Source organism: Ambystoma mexicanum, chromosome 6q (assembly GCF_040938575.1).
Source record: "Ambystoma mexicanum isolate Mex_15411 chromosome 6q, UKY_AmexF1_1, whole genome shotgun sequence".
Lineage (NCBI taxonomy): Eukaryota > Metazoa > Chordata > Amphibia > Caudata > Ambystomatidae > Ambystoma > Ambystoma mexicanum.
Genome location: NC_090937.1, coordinates 1,303,968,251 through 1,303,987,108, shown reverse-complemented (window position 1 = coordinate 1,303,987,108; position 18,858 = coordinate 1,303,968,251). Strand labels below are relative to the sequence as shown.

At 45.7% G+C, this 18,858-nt stretch overlaps 1 protein-coding gene across 1 annotated transcript in view; it reads left to right on the top strand.

Annotated features, from left to right (window-relative positions):
- CLRN2 (clarin 2) overlaps nt 1–18,858 on the top strand; it is a 211,175-nt gene that overhangs the window by 62,233 nt on the left and 130,084 nt on the right. The window lies entirely within an intron of this gene.

Here is an 18,858-nt window from a genome sequence, read left to right as displayed (position 1 = left end):
GAGACCTTCTTCTCACGAACTCAGTTGCAATTTAAGGAAGGAAGGGGACAAGAGTGAACATCGGGCACATTGAACTCTTTGAACTTGATACTTACCAATCCCGCCAGGGACTTCAGAGTCAATACTTACCGGAACTCTCCCAACGCCTTGAAACCAGTGAAGTAACTGGTATCTACGCTCCCCTGCAAGACACGCAGGATGGAGAGCTCATCTTTTACGAACATAAGGTGAGGTTACTAAGGGGATATCGGAGGTGATTAGTGGGGGAGAGCGAGAACAGTTGGGAGGCCATCACTAAAACCCACAGGTGGTTAATCCCTGTGTCCACTTGCAGGAAAATACTTCTTCAGTTCCAGCAGACAAGACTAGGCGGGCCAGTCCAGACAGTCATCTCTGCACTACGCATCACGTTGAAGGAGACCGCAGCTGTCCAGGTCCGATCAACACCCCTGTGGGGTCCAGGTGACCGTAACACAGATTCAGTATGGAAAGTAAGCAGGGAGATGGCCAGCTTTTCCAGGAGTTTGCCCAGGAAAACGGTGATAGAGATCAGGTGGTAGTTTGCCAGAGAGGAAGAATCAGAAGAAGGCTTCTTAAGGAGGGGGTGCACAAGGGAGTGCTTTAGGGGAGAGGGGAAAGTTCCAGTGGCAAAAGAGTGATGCAGAAATCAGCCAAGGCTGGAGTGAGGATGTCGATGTGGTCCTCAATGGTTCTGCAGGAGCAGGGGAGCACCTGCTTGGATGACATTTTCATAGATCGGACTTGTCTAGAAACATCATCAGGAGTGAACATGGGGAAAGAGGAGAAAGTAGGAGGAGTGGGAGAGGCGGCCTGAATGGAGCTGAGAGAGGTAGTGGGAGAGGAAGAGGAGAGAGAGGACAGAATGTCCTGAGTTTTAGTGGTGAAGTAAGAAGCCAGTGCAGGGGGGCCTGGGAGGGAACAGGAGAAGTGGAGACTGCAGCAGGTTTGCCCAGCTCCTTGCAGATTTTGAATAGTTCGGCCATGTTGTTAGAGGGCACAGAGATGCAGGCTTCAATATAGGCTCTCTTCTTGGACAGGCCAGAGAGTCTGTATTGCAATTGAAGCAGGCGGCAGGCCAGTTTGTCAGAGGATGTACCTGATGCCCTTCACCTCCTCTCAACCACTCTGCACTTGCGTTTAAGGATGACGAGGTTGGATACATACCAAGAGTTGCATTTGGAGGTAGGCTTCAAACGGATTCTCATGACAGGGGCAAGGGCATCAAGAGTGTTAAAGATAGAGAGAGGCAGATTAGAGAGGGCTGTGTCAGAGTGTGAGTCAGCTGCAGGTGCAGCAGGAGGAGAGAAAGTAGCAGCGAAAGCCTCTACTGACACGCTTCATGGGCCGGATGACCGAGAAGGTGGGTGGCACGCCCAGGTTGGCTTCACCTGGGGAACAGAGAGCGTCAGGTGGCAGGAGAGCAGAAAGTGGTCAGTCCAAGAGAGAGCAGTGGTGAGAGGGTTAGAGAGGGGGATGTCTGAAGAGATGAGAACATCCAGGGTGTGCCCGGCAGAGTGTGTCGGGTCAAAGGGTAAAACAGAAAGAGAGAGGCACAGAGGTTGCGAAAGAGCCCTGAGGAGGGGTTAGAAGTATCCAGATGGATGTTGAGATCTCAGAGGATGAGAAGTTGAGAGACAGAAGCGAGGAAAGAAGAGGAGAGGTCCGCCCACTCAAAGATCAAAATGGTGATTTTCCCAGGTGACCTGTAAATGGTGGCCACAGTAAGAGAGAGTTCAGGAGAGATAGAGAGCCTGCAGACCAGGTATTCAAAGGAGGAGTAGACCTGCGTAGGAATGACAGAAGCAGGGATCCACTCCTGAAAGATCAGAGCTACTCCACCTCCTGGACGGTTAATTCTGGGTTCAGAGAGCATCTTGTAGCCATCGGGAGGAGAGTATCAAAACTTGGGACAGAGCTGGCCGTGAACCATGTGTCGGTGTGACCGAGGACATCCAGATCAAGTTCCTGGAGGAGTTGGTAGATGTCAGAAGAGTGTTTGACGGGCGAGCGAGTGTTGGGAGTAGCGACATGGAACAGATTGCAACATTTGAAAGACGTCCATGGAGGGGTACAGACTTGAGGTACACCCTGCAGAGGTGGTAGAGGGGCCCGAGAGTAGCCAGAGGAGGAAGAAGGAGATGCCAGAGGAGCCAAAGGGGTGAAGGTAGGAGTAGCAGAAGGAAGGAAGTTGATACAACACGGGAAACGCCCATCGAAAAGGAGGAGATTGGGCTGAGGGCCCTGGACCAAGATGGCGCCATTCAGATAGCCATTAATGAGGGTCTGGGAGGAGTGGAAGGGGGCTCGGAGGACCTCCCACCGAGTACCACCATTAATGAGAGACAAGGAAAAAGGGGAGAGAACAGAGACCGTATGAGGGGTCCACAGGCCTGGAGAGGGAACAACAAAGAGGATGCTGGTAAGGGTCTGTCTGGAGGAAGCACTGGTGTAATCAGTGATCGGGAGGCCTTGGTTGGAGACCAGGATGTCCCTCTTGAACTTCTTCCTCCCAGATGTAGTGAGAGGGATAGGATAGGAGATAGAGTAGCAGTTAGAGAAGATAGGGGAGCCTGAGAGCACCATAGAGGGGTACGTGGAGGAAGTAGGAAGAAGAGGCAACCCAAGCAAGAGGGTGGGCGGGGTCACACACTAGGGACACACAAATATGGAGGGACAAAGGGGGAGACCAGGTACACTCAACGCAGAGTACAGTGGCAACAGTAATCACAGTTGGGGTTGGACCTAAGAGAGGGTGACAATGCAACAATACAATACAATAGTAACCACTGGGGTGTGGGAAAAAGAGAAGTAAGAAAAGAAATGCACTCAATACAATGCAATAGTAAGCAATATAATAGTACCCACTCGGGTGGGACCTAGAGAAGAAAGAATAAACACAAATAAAGTTAACCGCTGGAAGGGGAGAGCATAAGAATGCAAGTGGAGTTGGGCAGTAAGGTAAACGTATGCACAGAGCGGGAAGAGAGGAGAGCCTTAGAAGCAATGGGAACAGCACACGTAGAGTCGGGAGGTTAGGGGAAAGACGTGCAAGACCGGGAAGAAGTGGAGCCTAAGATGCAAGGGGAACAGCGCACATAGAGTAGGCGGTAAGCGGAAAGACATACAAGGCCGGGGAGTTTAGTGGAGCGCAGTAATGGCTAATCTCCCTTTCCACACCTTCTTACCTTTCGGATGCAGATGGACGGCTATTTTGCTTCTTGCTTGCACTCTGCGCCGCTAACCCTTTGCCGCCAAACACTCGCATCGCACAACACTGTGGCCTTGTCCTGGGAGGGCTTTGCCGCACAGGGTCCGATTCTCGGTTTTTAAAGGTATCGATGAGCGGTTGTAGGCCGAACATATTACGTGTTACGTGTCCACAGGCAGCGTCTCCTGCGTGCCTGCATCACACAACACCGCGGCCTTGTCCTGCGAGGGCTTTATTGAAAAGTAAACAATCTACCACGGAGAGGATTTACAGAATGAGGGTGAATATCTTTTCAATGTCATACGCGCAGGTATTTCAAATGTACAGACACAACAAGAATTGCTTGTGAAATACAATCTGGTTTACCAGTTGGACACACATAATAAGAGGCAAACAGCACCATCTACAATGTCTCCTTTTTGGTGGAGACGCTGGCTGCCCTGCATTTTTAGGCTACAGGTTCGTTTTGAGGCACTATGGCATTGGGGTGGCATTGCACAGCCAGCATTTGTCCAATTCCGGTAACATGTCTTGAATGTGGTGCTGTCACATGGACAAGTCGATTGGAATTCCCAGAGGAAGAGAAAAATATAATGCCGTAAAAGCTTTCTTCTACCAACTAGTTTATTTTTCCAACTTAATAGGGCCCATTGTTTGCACACGTGTGCGGCTGATATGTGTGTGCTTGAACGAGAACACATTTTGTTTGGAATCTTAAAATGCATTGTTGATATCAATAAATGTGCAAATGATTTTTACTGCTAATCTAGTCATAATGCTAAGCACCAGTGAAAAGTGCTTGGCTCCTTTATATTACAATGTAAACGAGGACAGAGTGACCTCTGACGGGCCCATAGATTCAGAGCTCGCCCTCGAATACCTTAAGACAAAGTAGCTGCACCTCGAGGAGGTTGGGCTGCAGGATTCAAATACTCCAACACAATTCAATAAGGACCACTCAAATGGATCAGCACAGAGACTGTTAAGTTCAAAAGGGTTTATTTCATCATAGCTGACACAGCGCAGCCCTATCTGCTGTGGTCAAGTTCCCTGCCTCCAAAAGGACCCCCTCCCAGCATTACACAGAGCTCATTTATAGCAAAATGGGAGCGAGCAAAATGCCCCCACCTCTCCCTGCACAGTCTTAAGCAACTACCTTGTTAAACATTAGCTCATTGGGCAATTAAATTTAATTGGTCTAACCCTTCAGAATGAAATATACTCTAGCATGCATGTCTGACTTGTCCTCCGGTGTTCTATTCAATTCATAGTTGATGCAGCTGGACTCTTTCAGATAAGACTTCAGACACAGCCTCATTAAAAGTCTAGGATTTTGTCCATTAATCAAGTTTCTGAAAGCATCGTGTCCTCGAACGTTTCAACGTTAAAATGATCTCATCATTACACACTTTGAGCACTCCTCAGTTTCTTCTTGTTCAAGCCACATTTTGGTTACATGTATTTCTATTAAAGGCATTTTAGCCAGAATGATTTTCTGTCTGTGTATAGAATATCTCATTGTCCATTCTGTGCTTTGCCACCTTATTACATCATGGTAATGCCATTTTCGACATTATAAACACAATGGGCCTCATTACGACCCTGGCGGAGTGGGTTTACGCCAGCGGTATTCGCGGCGGACCCGTCCGCCCTACTACGAATTCCCGTAGCGCCATGGAGCGTTTTCCGCCTGGTTTTTCCGGGCGGAGAAATCCATGGCGCTACGGGACCTTGTTGTTAATTACGCCACCATATTTTACGGTGGCGTAATTAACGCCTTCCCCACTCCCATTATACCCTATGGGGCAAAAATGGGAATGGGGAAGGGTAAAATGGGGAATGGGGATTTACCGCCCCGCCAAGGTCGGAATGGGGCGGTAAATCCGCCAACCCCCATGGCGCTATCGGCAGCTTTCCGCCGTGCTCCATGGTGCATTTTGCGCCACGATTTCCGCCAGGGTCGTAATGAGGGCCAATGCCTTTTGAATACTAGTATATTGCAACATTATAAAAACCCATTTTCGCATAATTGCAACACCACATAAGTCCCTTTGAATTTCTCTGGTTACAATCACTTCTATGTGCAGATTGAGGTCAAAATACGACATGCAGACTGCTGCAGCGATGTCCTTCCTAATCCGCTTGAACGCCTTTTGTTGCGCTGACGCCCACGCAAATATGTGGTCTTTCTTTGTCAGTGCCCGCCGTGGGGTGATGGTGGAGGCAAAGCCGGGGAGGTAGCACATGCAATAGCTCACCAGTCCTAGGAACTACCTCACTTGGACGACATTAGTTGGGTGGGGGGCTTCAGTCAACACAAAGATCTTGTCGGGGTCCAGTTCAATGCCCTTCTCTGAGAATATGTGACTGAAGAATTTGAGTGTGGCTTTTTTAAATGCACATTTCTCCTTGTTGAGTGGCATGTTGCGTCACAGAGGGCTTGATGTGTCAATGTGCAGTTGGATTTTGCACCCTTTCAATTTCCCTATCCCTTTGAAAAGAGCTGGGAAGGTCGCTTCAACCTTGGCGGCCGGTGTGATGTACTTGCCTGCCATGCTGTGGTACAACATGTGGATGAGCCACATCTGGATTGCTGATTTGAAGCTCAGTATGCACCTACAGGATGCTTTTGCGTCAATGACATGGATGAGTATGGGTCTGTGCTTGTCTTGGTGTCTGCATGTGGCCATGCACGCCCTTAGACATGGTAGCGGCTGCTTCACACCATATGCGTAAATGGCCACGCAGGATCCTTTCAGTCATGACACTTGTGCTAGCTTCTTTTATTTCCATTCTGGCATCAAGTTAACTGTTGATCCTGAGGCGACAAGGAAATTGAATGTTTTCTCTTGTATGCTGATAGGTAACATGGGGCTGTGTTCTGAAGCAGAAGTGTTTCCTCGGGCGTACAGGTACCTTCTCTTCCTTAGTTCTGTACTTGACTGGGACTCGAACTCGCTGATGGACGGTGGGTCTGTGCTCAGGTGGTGAATCCATCTCCTCCCTTTCCGTGCTTCACACCATATGCGTAAATGTCCACACAGGATCTTTTCAGTCGTGGCGCTTGTGCTAGCTTCTTGTATTCCCATTCTGGCATCATGTTAACTGTTGATCCTGATGCGACAAGGACATTGAATGTTTTCTCTTGTATGCTGATAGGCAACATGGGGCTGTGTTCCGAAGCAGAAGTGTTTCCTCGGGCGTACAGGTACTCTCTCTTCCTTCGTTCTGTACTTGACTGGGACTCGGACTCGCTGATGGATGGTGGGTCTGTGCGCATGTGGTAAATCCATCTCCTTCCTTTCCGTGCTTCACACTATATGTGTAAATGTCCACGCAGGATCTTTTCAGTCGCGGCACTTGTGTTAGCTTCTTTTCATACCTATTCTTGCATCACGTTAACTGTTGATCCTGATGCGACAAGGACATTGAATTTTTTCTCTTGTATGCTGATAGGCAATATGGGGCAGTGTTCTGAAGCAAAAGTGTTTACTCGGGTGTACAGGTACCCCCTCTTCCTTCGTTCTGTACTTGACTGGGTCTCGGACTCACTGATGGACGGTGGGTCTGTGCGCAGGTGGTGAATCCATCTCCTCTCTTTCCGATGAGTGTGGGGAGGTGGAGAGCTTTGTCCTGGCACTGTGTCCCTCTGGGTGTATCTCCTCTCTGAGTACCAGTGTTTCTCTTCTATGGATTGGTGAGGAGGTGATTTATATTTATGAGTCTTGGCTGCCATCTGGCGTGATCTGGAGGCTTTGTGATTGAGGCACGTAGATCGAAAATGGTCCTTACCTCTGCAACCTGCGCACTCCTGGCTGATCGCCGGTGGACTCAGAATTACGGAGAAGTCTGTCTACTGCAGTTCAGATTTAATTCATGTGCAGTTTGTGTCACGATACACTTGAATTTACAGAGCATAGGATATTCAATATTAAAACATACAATGGCTCCTCTGAAGATGAATTCTACTACCTTCTTCAGTGTAAACAGAAACTAAGATGTATTGAGCCATTGTGCTCCCTGGATCCGGTAAGCACTGGAATCCTCTTGTTCTCTATATGTATTCAGTTACATCTCTACTGCTAGACTTCTTTAGAATTAACTCATGCCTGACATATTCTCTGTCTGTTTACCTCAACAGACCACATAGGATACTTCTTCCATAAGAATCTCCCGTCCTGATGAAGGCCTACACCACCACAGCTCACCAAGCTAATCTTGAAAATGGCCGAAACACTGTCGTGTTGACTTGTTTGTTTATGTTGTTTCAACTCTAGATTGTTCCCACGCCATTGTGCTGATCACCTGACTATTACTTCACTAAGTTCTCTAGTTTCCTTCCCAAGGAATCCATAGAGAATGTACAAGCAAAAAAATCTAATAAGTCAAATATTTGTCATTTGATCAAATGTAATTTAGGTACTAGACCTTGTTTGTTTTAACAGTGAATATCCTATGCTCTATAAATGTAAGTGTATTGTGACACTTACTGCACATGAATAAAATCTAAACTGCAGTAGACAGACCTCTCCGTAATTCTGTGTCCACCAATCTTGTTGTGACTGATCCAGGATTGAGTTACTCCATTGTCAGCATTGAGACCTTCATGACCTTGCTCATTTGTGTTCTTTGATATAACTGTACCTACCTGGCCAGAGCAAGGCATTAACCAGGCGCCCCGTTAATTTTTTGTTTACCATTCTTATATCTAAAAACCTTGCACTAGGGCAAAAAAGAATGAGACCTATTTTTGTGCTATGTTTGCTGCAAGAACTAAAAGAAATGTGTTTACTGCATTTTGTAATGTTATGCAGCAAACATAGTAAATAAAACAGTCTGCATTATTTTTGCCCTAGTGGAAACATTTTTAGATAATACAGATTAGTGTGGAACCTCACTGCTCCTTTCTGTAACATGTGAAGAACCTGAGGGTGCCATCACTTCTATTCCACCTGGATCCTCCTCTCAGGTGGCAAAGGAAAGGCCATCGCTTTGGATCCCGACCCTCTGGGTGGAAATGCGAGGGAGGATCACCTGGGTGGTAGGAACTTGGAGAGGACATCCTTAGGTGAGACATGGTATACCTTTTTACCTTTTCACAATGAACCCTCTGTCCCTCAAGCCTTTGTAGGCTATTGTCAGCCCTTTCCCTTTTCTTCCTTCCAAACTGTCCCCCAGAAACACCACCTTAGTACTGGGACGAGGAAGAGACCAACTAGGAGGACACATCCTCATTAGACTGATGCACACACATATCAGAGACAAAACAAAGTTATACATGCTCCTTTTATTAAATGAGACAGTTCCAAACACCACTCTGGTACTGAGACGAAGAAGAGGGCTATGGAGGAACAACCAGGCATGTCTTCCTAATGGAGCCCTCGATAGTCAGGCAATTGAACTCAGGGACCCACACCCGGGGTCACTTAACACACCTGATGGATATAAAAATGTCTGCCGTATTGAGAGAGGGATAACAGGCTGGCGAGAAGGAAGCTGGAGACCCAAGTGCTGTGGGTCGTGTTGGACATGAGAAAGAGATGCTGGGGCCATGAGAGGGTCTGGAGGTCCTCTTACCCCTCTGAATGGATCCACGCCGCAGGAGCTGGGGTACTCCCATTGACCCCAGCCACCGCTGCGGGAAACCAGGAGGGCGATCAGTGCTCTCTGTGAAAGCCACAAGGGAGAGGCAGAATTTGGATTACTGAAGAAGCATTGAGAAGCCTGTTTCGAAGGACGCCAAGCCGAAGGAGGCTGCTGTGTGTGACCAGTGAGTGTAAAGCGGAGACACAAGCATACTGGGGCACTCTAGTAACTTAAAACAAAGTCCCTTTTGAATGCTTAATGAACTGAAAGTAATTGAGTCCTTTTTAAATGCTGAACGAACTGAAAGTTATTGAAAGTACTTTTGAAAACTGAAACGAGAACTCTTTGAATATCGAGTGAATTGAAAGTTATTGAAAACACTTTTGCATGCAGCACAAAGTAAAAAGCAAGTTGAATACTCATGAATGGAGTGAAAGCAAAGTATTACATGTGGCAGATACCACAGAATGTATTGTATGAAACCAGTATTGGCAAAATCAAGAGAATACCAAGAAGGGTATGAAAATGAGAGACCAAGTATTGTCCCAAAGCTAAGAGGGGCCTAGACATTGCAGGCTAAGAGGAATCCTGTGTTGGCAAGAGTCAGAGGAATGCAGAAAAGTGTAACAAAGAGCATGGTGTCTAAGCAAGCCACAGTGCAGTGTCTGAAGAGTGTGACACTGGGTAATCAACTAAACATCACTGTCGGATGGAAGCAGTGGTTAATGGTTGATGGAAGCAGTAAGAAGGGGTATCGGTTGCGTGACCTGTAATGGGTGGTCCATGTGGACCAACAACTGCACCTAGACCGAGGGCCCTGCATGGAAAAGCCAATGAAAGCATGCATAAAGAGCTTGTTTTTTGGAACAGCCTTGTATGTAAATTTGAAGTTAAGAAACAGAACTGCCTAAGTGAACTGGTACAAAGTATTGACATCAAAGGAGCTGACAAGTGTCCCAAGGAATTGTGTTATTTTTTAAAGCTGGAAGATAGGAACTCTTAGGGAAGGGAACCCTGACATTTTGGGACTTGTTTTGAACTTGGAGAAGGGGAAGCTGTCATAAGCCGAGAGCTGGAAGAAGCTCCGAACTGTTCATTTTGATGCTGACATCCATACACATTGTATACAGTTAGTTGAGAGGGCACGTATTGGTTTTGGGCACAGACAGACATTTGATGTGGACTCTGACAGACTATCCTTGATTTTCTTTAGGTAGGGAATCCCAACTTAGCATAGGGCAAGTTAGGCCGTACTCCATCCTGCATTTTAAGTTAAATAAAATTTGTGAGAACTAATTTGAATCTGTTGTCTATGTCTACTCCATGATGCCTTCACAAATATCTTTCCGGCAAAATTAGTGTTACTTTCATCTGTTCCATTTGTCCTCAAAAAGCTTTAATAATCTGGCCACATATCTCAGGCCAGCAACTTTTAAATAAAACCACCTTCAAGGCCAAAAAAACAATAAGACTACCCTAAGTCAACTAGAACGACACCTTATGAAACTGAGAGTGATGAGCAACCTCCTGCAACCCCGAGGGCAGCGTATTCCACAGAGTAGGGGCCAGAACTGAAAAAGAATGACCACCCAGACGCACTTTATGGTACTGTGGTATTCTTACAAGATTTTGCGAGGCTGAGCGTAAGCACCTGGCCGGCTGATAACCAATCTGCTTGTTTTGCAGATACTCTGCACCATCCTCATGAATCGCCTGATGCGTAATGCATAGAGTTTTAAATTAGTTTGAGAGTTCATCGGCAGCCAATGTAGCTGGGCTAGCATGGCCTGTGAAGATATAAGACGATGGGCATCAAGTGCCAGGCACGCTGCAGATTTCTGCAACATTTGCAGTTGCTGGATCTGAAAGGCCAGTTGGTCCAAGTAAATGCCATTACAATAATCCAGCGACCCCATGGTCAATGACGTGACCACTTGGACTCCCTCAGGGTTTTGAGCTTGGTAAATCCTGCGCTGCAAATAGCGGTAATCTGTGCATGTCTCGAGCCTGAGGGCAGCAGTTTCACCCCTAGGCTCTTAACTGAACAACTGGGAGCCAGGCAAGGATGTAACGAGTCTGGCTAGAACTCTGCACTCCGATTGTTAGTGAGGCTCGGAGCTCTGATCACCTAAACCTTGGTTTTCTCCCCACTGAGATTTAGTTAGTTCTCTGCCATCCATCTCCCATTTGCAGCAAGGCATTTTAAGTTTGCCGGAGTGGGGGAGTGGCTGCAAAGTCGGCGAGTCCAAACAAAACAGTTGTTGTGTGTCTGAGGTCTGCTAGGGGATGAATATAGAGATTAAACAAAAGTGGTGAAAGAGAAGAATCCTGGGAAAGACCACAAGAAAGAACAATCAGGACAGAGGTAAAGGGACCTAACGATACTGTTTGCAGCCAACCTGCTAGAAAATAGGAGAACCACAGAAGAGGGATACCTCGAATACCTGCCTCTTACAGTCGCTGCAAGAGAATCACATGGTCAACTGTGTCAACGGCAGTGGAGAGGTCGAGGAGAATCAACACCCCGACCTCTATGCAGTCCAGAAGCAGCGCAAAATCATCAAGCAACAAGACCATGACCGATTATGTCCCCATATGTGGTCTGAAGCCCGATTGAAATGGATGTAAATGTTAATTTGCTTCCACAAAGCCATAAACATGTGGTGTTATGATCGTCTCCATCAGCTTCATGAGGACTGGAAGTAAAGAAGTAGGAAAGAAGTAGGACGAAAATGTACCACCACCGAGGAATCCAGGTGGGGCTTTTTCAGAGAGGAGTAACAAGAGCGTGTTTAAGGGGGCCAGGGATAGTACCAGAGAGAAAATAGTGTGGAAGAGCCTCAGTGAACAGAGGAATAATTTTTGCAGGAAGAGACTGGAGAAGGTGAAGAGGTATAGGGTCCAGGGGGGAAGCTGTCTTGAGTTTATTTAACGCAATACCCACTATCTCATCAGTAATGGGCTCAAATTGATGGTAATCAACAGCACTGGTGTGCATAGGTAGGATCCGAAATAGCAGTTCCTATGGAATGCCTGATTTTCTCAATTTTCTCTGAGAACAAAACAACTGATTGCATCACATTGAGTTTGAGATCCAGCCGGATAGTTTCCTGATGAGGACCCTGAGGATAGCTCTTTTGCCACTTTAAAAAGCTCTCTTGAGTAACAGGACGCAGAAACAATTTGATTGGAGAAGAAAAGAGATTTAGCTTCATTAATTGCTCCATGATAGGAGTGTACTTCTGTTTATACATTAACTTAGCATCTGTATCATAGTCCATGCATCAGCATTGTGCCTGTTGGCAGGCCCTCTTACGGGCCAGCAGGTTTTTACCAAACCAAGCAATCAAAGGTTTAGCCCAACACAGTCGTGTCTTCACTGGGGCCAGAGTGTCAGCCACTTCTGAAATGGCGTTAATCAGGGCTGTGGCCGTGTCCTATCCCTCTGTAGTGATAAGAAATTTAGTACTGGCCAGCAGGAGATCTGTCACAGTGAGTGGATAAGCCTTGCCCCAGAATCACCGGGTTTTAGGCAATTTAGAGGGGGGATCAGGAGATAGCAGAAAGGAAATGACAAAAGGCAAAAGAAAGTGATCCAACCAGGTCACTGGAAGAGGGTAAAATGCAGTTACTAAGTCTTTCTCTGAAAACACTAGATCCAGTACCTTGTCCTGGCTATGAGTGAGAAGATGGTTACACAGACCCAGAGACGTATCAGCTAGCATGGCAATCAGGTTCTTACCATGAAAATCCATGGGGTCATTGGGGTGAACATTAAAGTTGCCCATAACAATAAGATTAGGATGAGTTAGAATCAGGTCCACCACGAGCTGTGCAAAAGCACTAACACATTGCAAGGGATGCTGTGATGGCGGCCGATAAACCAGCAGGATATGCATTTCCCAGTTAGGTGCGCATTGAAGCCTCAACAATTGCAGCTCACAGGGAAGCTTTGGGTCCAGAGGCACCATGGAGCGCTGGAGAGAAGCTACATAGATTAGGGCCAGCCCCCACCACCCATAGGTGGGGGTCTGTCCTGGTGCAGTATTCTGTAGAATTCCGGAAGCATTTGTACAATGTCCGGATTGGAGTCGGAATTCAGCAAGTTTCCGTCAAGCAGAGGAGGTCAGGAACAAGATCCAATAATAACAGTGAATATCGTCCTGATGCGCCCCTGCCGACCATGAGTTAATCAACAAACCCTATAGCTCAGAGGGGGGTGGGCCAGTGCTGACAACAACGATATCTCTAGTATCTATCTTAGTTGCACTCCCTCTCTGTTCCTTCCTGCTCACCAGGAGCCAAACCCTGAGGAAGATCAATGTCCCGGGGGTCAATTTCAGAAGCTCATGGCAAGAATATCGCTGCATAAGTCCCTGAAGCTCAGGTGTCACTGATGATAGCAGCTTAAGCACCCTTTCCCCACTTTGACGTGTTCTCTGGCCCCAGGGGCGATCCTCGGCACAGATAAGACAGACTTGCCTTTAGCGCCTTTGACGTGCTGGCAGCGCGCCCGCTGAGTGGACGTTCGGTCCTATGCATAAGGGCAGCGAGTTGGGAGAGGACATGCCGGCCCACTGAGACACAACGGAAGAAATGCTTCCTGTTTCAGCAAGGGAGCTTGGAAGGTAGCAATCCCCCCTACCCCCAACATTTGCACGCTCGCCACTCCGACCTGCACTTCCTTTCCCTCATTAGCATTGGCGCATTCCGCTCTTACCAACACTTTCCCACCTCCCCTCTTCTCCGCACTTCTTGTTACTGCACTTGCACAATCCGAATGACAAAAGGCCTGTTCTCCCCCCCCCCCTTTGTCTTGATGCGCCTTGAAACATCATTTGCTGTATAGGTGCATTATAAATACCCAATAAATAAAAAAAGAAAACATAATTCATACAAATAAAAAGACTGCGTCTGCAGTTACAGAACGTGGCCCCACTCACAAAGCTCACACACAATTATTGCACATATAATTTCAAGAACGAAATCGGTATTTAAATGGCAGGCTCAGGTTTGTGAGCGCAGCCTTATCGGTAAGCAAGAGTCCCTCTGCACTCTCCTGCACATAAGGGCAAGTCTTCTACTTATTATTATTATTATTATTATTATTATTATTATTATTATTATTATTATTATTATTATATACAGAGCGTTACTGCTGCGTGCCTTGGGCAAAGAACAACATACTTTCTCATGCATCACTTGACATGTGCATTATCCTACTGCAGTTGTGGGTGATTGCGTTCTGCCCTGATCCTCCTGCAGAAGTTCAGCCGTAGTAAGAAGACCCGAATGAGCAGTCCCTGCAGGGGGTGTGTATACCTTTGCAGGGGGGTTCTTACTGGTTGTCTTGGTTTGCATTTCCATGTGTCCACCTGAATGCGTGGCAAGATATTGCTCAGGTTCCACTTTTTCCTCATCATCATCAGGAGCACAAAGCGCATCTTCTAGTGCACAATCTCTACCTTCCTCATTTACATCAACTGCCGACTCATCCCACCTCACTCCTCCAACACCATCCAACATCTCACAAACAACTCATCTTATGCACCTACACACTGAACTGAACTGAACCACTCACTTCAACACATCCACAACATGCACCCATCCTCATCACACCCACTCACCACATCACCTCACCACACCCATACCATTCACCCAATCTCTCCATACCACTTAGAACTCCACCCACATCACTAACCCAATCTCAGCTTAAAACCTCACCTTACCAGACAAGTACTCAACCTCAGCCCATCACCTCACTTCACCCATGGCAACCACTTGCCATCACCACACTACCTCACTCAACACCCCTGACCCATGCAAACTCACTCCACCACTCCACTCACTAGCTCACACACCCCACTGTTCAACTTCATCCTACCTCCACCCACCCAACCTCACATTACCCCACCAGAAGGCTTAACCTCAATTCACTCTTTCGGCCTTACCTCAACCCACCACTAACCCTCACCCTACTAGCTCACCTCACCCCGCACCCAAGATCACACTAGCACCTCAACCCATCATCACACCCCACCTTAGTGACCCAGCCTGGCTCCACCCACTGACCGCCCTCATCCAGCACCTCAGCCTAACATACCACCTCGCCATTCAACCCATACAACATCCACACAAGATTGGTTCCCCACCTACCCAACTCCATCCAAGCACTTTACCCCACCTATTAATCTGGGTAATGCCAGCATCTTTGTTCAGTAATGTCCGTATAATGGGCACCTAGTTAGTGGACGATTGTGGGATATGCACCATGACCTTTGCCCCCCTGCCCCCCTCTCTGGCGCCAGCTGCTATCAAACCAGCACCATCACTTTGGTGTCCCGCGAAAGCGATCATTTTTTATTACTTGGCCCCATCCCCCAAAGATATTGTGGTTGTCAATGGTTGCCAATCAATTCTCCAATAGATGTTTGGTGGCTGCCCTCAGCCAGTGCCTATGGTCACCAATGATGTGCGATTAGAGTTGGAGGATGAAGCAGCCATAACAAGTGGCTTTGGTTAGAAAAATAGTGAGTAGGCGCAGTTAAAATTATAGATCACAGCATTTCCTCAGAGGCCACTCATCTATGGTATTTCATTTCTGTGTACGCGCAATATAATATTACAAGTTGATCAATGACTGACTATAGTGGTTTTTGCGAGTGAGTGCCCTAGAGAAATGATTTTCCATGTACGTACAATAAAACATTAAGGCTGACACAGTATTTTATTCCCATGCTCATGAACTACAACATTAACAGTTGGTAACCACAGAGTAAGTGACTATTGTAATCTGTACTCTAGGGCACACAGTAGCGGTTGTATCAAAAGACAAGATGAGCATGGTCTCTCCGATTGGAAGATTTATAGTCCCAGCATGGCAGGCTATGCTGCTGCTCGGTGTAACACTCACGACAGTGACTGCATACCTGAGACCATGACAGCATAGCCTAGCAACACCAGGCTTTTCTTTTCCCTTTTTATGTAATCCCGCATTAAGCACATGTTGCTACACTCAGGGATCGGCAACGTTTGTCTCTGCAGATGTGTTGAACTACAACTCCTATCAGCCCTACCGAGCATATTCAATGGTGAGGGATCATGGGAGTCGTAGTTCAAAACATCCGAAACATTAGGAGAGTGCAGGTTGCAGACTGATGCACTAATGTGTAAGACTAATGGGTGAACTTACTGTACAGGGCTGAATTACCTGCCTTGGTCCTGGGGCATTCATTATGGGGCTCATAAACTGAAAGTTGCAAAATGCAGTTATGTGCACAGAATATCTACCGTGATAGTGGGAAAAGGTCATAGCAGCATATCCTACATCACACATGTTTAAACATGCTGTAAATAAACATAGCTACAGTAATGTCCTGTGACCTACTGGCATGCAGGAACAGTGTACAAAGAAATCTAAAGACAGTGATTGTCTTTGCTTTCTCGAATCAAATGTAGTGTTGCGTAGAATTAGAAAAGTACATTCTGGTGCCTATAGGTAATATACATTGCTGGAGATTACTGGGTAGAACCCCCTATGAACCATCCCTGTTGCAAGTCTGTATCTTCAAAGTTACAGTATGTGTACGGGGTGGTGCACATGTCCTTCATTGTATGAAAAATATACAGGGCAATACCTCCCCTTCCTTGAAATAGACAAGAACGGACAGCCACTGTCTACACTCACCATGGCACAGAAAACTTTGACCCCCGAAAACAAAGAAATTGAATGGGTGCAAGAACATCTGGTCCTCCCTGCCACCTATATCATCCCAGTCACAATCCATACTGTCAGACGGTTCCATGTCATTTCATCGCGGGATGTTTTTTCGTTTGGTTTTTTACCGCTGATTTTTTTTTACGAAAAAACGAATCAATTTTATTTTATTTTTATTCGACGTAACCCACCATCCCCTTTCATTTTTTATATATTCCCCAACACCCACACCCAATTTATATATTTTTCTAACCCCTCTACCCCCAAAATTCAATTCGTTTTTTCGGCAAAAAATGTGCGGTAAAAAACCCAGCGAAAAAACATCCCGCGATGAAAGGACGTCGAGCCCTGTCAGACACAGAACATAACCTATAATAAACATTACAAGGAAGTCACATACGGTGGAACAGAGCATATGGTTTGATTTACAGTATGAAGAGAGTTCATGTAGACCTATTGTATCATACAGCACAGTAGAGTCAGCACATATATTTGCAGAATAAAATTACTGCACAGGAATTTTCTCGATTTGTCTCACCCTCATCTCATCTGCTTGCAAATCTCTAGGGTGTCAATAGATGCTGAAATTAGCATATGAGTCACTAGGACAATTGCCTGTGTGGTGCTTAAAAACCTAGCCAATATTCTGCCAACCATGGAAGCAACCAGCTTCTACAAGACTGTAACCTGCTAAGCAATCGTAGATTTAATCGGCCACAGCTGGGAAGGCCACTCCCACCCCTGAAGCAGAAATGGGTCCTCATGCCAAATGGCTCCATAAATAACACCTGTGACGATGGTAGAAGAGCAAGGAATTCACCATTTAACTTCATAAACTAACCAAGCTGCTGAAATCCTTCCCTTTCCTCTTGAATTTACTCCAATGTGTTATGCATACATTCAGCGATAATGTTTTGCTATTGGGAGTTATACAACACACTACCAGTGTCTTGTCACTTTCACTCTCTTCATGCCGCTCTCTCTCTCTGTTTGTCTCTCTCTCTCTCTCTCTGTCTAGGTCTCTCTCTCTGTCTCAAAAGTAGAAGAAACCTTTACAGCCAAAAGAAAGAAGCTTTATAACCTTGGTGACCGCTAATTTATAGTATAAAGCAAAAATTAGCCAGATGCACGATTTAAGATAAATGTGCTAGGTTGTCAGCATGAGTGTTTCTCCAAAACTGTGTGGCTGCTACACAGATGCAAAATAGGAAAAAGAGGGTGGGATTTAGAGAGGTTACTCACATGCGCCAACCTTATTCGAAAATGTATTCAAGGGTGAGTCCGTTTTTTCTTTTTCTTTTTAACAATATATTATAGGATGAACAAAAAAGAATATTCCAGTTGGCGGTTGTCTTCACACCTTACAATTTCCACATTAATTGTTTGCAATTCCTTTATATGGATTAATGTGAGATTTCCACATAGGTTGCTTGATTCTTGAAAAAAATTAACATTTCCACCTTAATTATTCACAGCGCCTTTATACAGATTGATGTAAGATTTCCACATAGGTTGCTTGATTCTTGATACAAATTAATATGAGGTGTTAGCTCCACACTTTTTAATTTTTAGCTCTCCAAAATTGGTACATATTAGTCCTTAGTGTTTTGGGGAATTTCTATGCCTTGTTATGTCTTTCTTAACACGTGTTTCCCCATTGTAAATAACAATGGTTTATCAGGAGAGGAAAATATGTTCTAAAAGAAAGAGAAAACCAAAATTGCATTTTTGAAATAAAACCTAATACACATTTTATAGTTTGTTGTTTTTCATGTGTAAATAAAGAAAATATAAGTGTATTACTTAACTCACCCAATCAAAAATTTTAAGTATTCGTCCAAATAATTGGCAAGTTCAAGTGGATGAACAATTTAACTTGATGGTTTTAAAGAGATTGCCTCTTATTCCAATATGGCTATGAGGAAGAGGGAGAAGAGAAAAAAAAGGAAAAAAGATATTGTTTTTTAAAGTGCTTGGAGAAAGGATACTAGTTAAAATTGTTTTAGCCTATTGTTCCTTAATTCATTTAGCTACAAGGTTAATTCTCTTACCTTATTTTTCAGTTCAATGATCCTTCTGCCATGATAAGCAGTTTCCCAATCGAGTGGATAACTTTACTCTACTATTTCCTGATATTTATGCCGCGATCGTGCCGCGATGATGTCATCGCGCCACGTTCACGTGATCTAACGTGACGCGATGACGTCATCGTGCACGTTTTTAACGTGCCGGCGGCCATTTTAGATTGGGGAATGTTAATTCATGTTTAAAACTTCTTAGAGCGGGGTGATATTTTTCTGATGAAATATTTTATATAGGTTTAGCT